This window comes from Austrofundulus limnaeus, unplaced genomic scaffold (genome assembly GCF_001266775.1).
Source record: "Austrofundulus limnaeus strain Quisiro unplaced genomic scaffold, Austrofundulus_limnaeus-1.0 Scaffold26, whole genome shotgun sequence".
Classification (NCBI taxonomy): Eukaryota; Metazoa; Chordata; class Actinopteri; order Cyprinodontiformes; family Rivulidae; genus Austrofundulus; species Austrofundulus limnaeus.
The window spans coordinates 1,662,247-1,664,440 of record NW_013952428.1 but is presented as its reverse complement, the minus strand read 5'-3'; positions in this window follow the sequence as shown (position 1 = coordinate 1,664,440).

Here is a 2,194-nt window from a genome sequence, read left to right as displayed (position 1 = left end):
GTATGTATGTATGTATGTATGTATGTATGTATGTATGTATGTATGTATGTATGTATGTATGTATCTTGCTGCATATTTCACCTAGATATTGATTTATCTAACTGATTATAACAGAGTTTTTCTGGTAATAGTCAATAAATAAGAAGAACTGAGGCAGTTTTCACTGAGGCAAAGAGACTCAGCACACTTTATTTATGTTTTGGAGCTGTTGTCAGAGTTAAGAGCCTTTACACAAGGCTATTTATAGACAGGAAAGTCCTTTGAACAATGAAAAAAGTATTTATTTGGCTCATAACACAAGGCAGATTATGTCATTATCCACATTAAACGTCACCATTCCTACAAACAGACTGAGATAATCTCATTTTCCCCCAGCTAAAATATCCCCTAATTTCAGGAATGTCCATTCAGCACATGTTTTGGAGCAGTGAGTCTGTGGTCTGATTCTGGAAGATCAGCCTTTTTTTATTAGGCCGATCAGTGGTGAGATTCTTGTTGAATCATTCCACATCTACAAATCCTTTTAAGATCTGATAATAGGATCAGGCTGATATTGTTGGGAGGATTGTAATTAACTTGTGTTCTAAAATTGAACAAGGAATGAGAAAAATGTTCAGCTTTGCAGGTCACGTGGACAACTGATAGTGTCCAATATGAGACTAAAAAGCAGATTTTAATAAAATGATGCAAAAAAAAATAACAATCAAAAACTATTTAATAAGATTGAGTTTTCATTGATCATTTTTGTGCATTCAAAACTTGATAAATAATAAAAACTCACATAAACAAAAGCATAAAAGAATAAAATCACAATGCAGGAATGAAAAAAAGCTTAACTTATGGAATAAACCTCAAACATATGAATGTCAAGTAAATGTTTAGCTACACAAAAGTTAATCGTATATTGCACAACTGCGCAAATTAAATGGAAAAATGAGAAAAACACCATGGCATGTTTTAAAATTAACACAAATGTGACAATAATTCTTGCCAAATTACATCAAATTTGTCTCAAAATGCAAATCCCATCAAGTTGCCACATGATTTTTTTTACCTATAAGATTTGGAAATGCACAACAATCAGCATTATTGCTGACTGGATTGTGGTTGTGTTGCTGTGTGTCTGGCTGCCTTGTTTTGGTTCCACTGTGGGTGGGGGGCCCTTTTTTTTTTTACATGTTTTTCCTATAGGGGCCCGCTTGTTTCATATCCATGACCTAAAAACTTCTCCCACCCCTCATATGCTGAAAATTCAATGTGAGTTTAAAATGTTTTAAACTCTCAAAATCTCATATTTTTAAGTTTTACTAATAATAGTCAAAGAGGGGCTTGGAGTAGAAGTTACCAGCTCGCCTAGTGGATCCCCCTCAGCTTCCTGCCCTGCATCCATCAAACCAACATCCTCCCCCCCTCCCTGTCCTCTGTGTGATCGTCTCTCCGCCCTCTGAGCGTCTCACTATACAGAGCGCTCCAGAGAGGGAGCTCTACTCCGAGTGACGTCACCTCTCCCATGGCGTCACATTGACGTCGCGCATACCTATGTGGAGGCTGAGCGCAGATAAAATGCACTATTTGACTTTCTCCCCTTCAGACGGCGCGTATAAACAAACCCGCGTTACAACTCTGCAAAGCAGCCATCAGGCGCTCACAGCTCGCCGAGGGGGGGAACGAACTCGGGAGTTTCAACTTTTTATTTATATCTTTATGTTTTTTTACTGTAACCCAGTTGTTTGCCCACCGCTCTGGAAGAAAGTAAGAAGCTCTCCAACTTTGTTCTGTTTGAATTTAAAAGCTCCGATGAGTTTGCGCTCGCGGAGCATTTCGAGTCGTTATTTGAACGCTTGGTGATTATTCTGGATGGAAACGGGACACTTAATGTGAAGACGGAACCTTCACAGCAAACCAGTAAGTACACTCTGAATGAATGAATGAATGAATGAATGAATGAATGAATGAATGAATGAATGAATGAATGAATGAATGAATGAATGAATGAATTAATGAATGAGATGGCTCATAATCACTTATGTTAATGCTGAGAACATGAGCGCGCGTCACATATTTCCCACTTGTTGTTCTCCTGCAACCTGTTGATGTTAACGCCAGCTGACTGCGCGACGTTTCCAGATGAGACCGAAGTGGAATTGAATTTGCACCGTGTGTGTGTGTGTGTGTGTTTGTGTGTGTGTGTGTG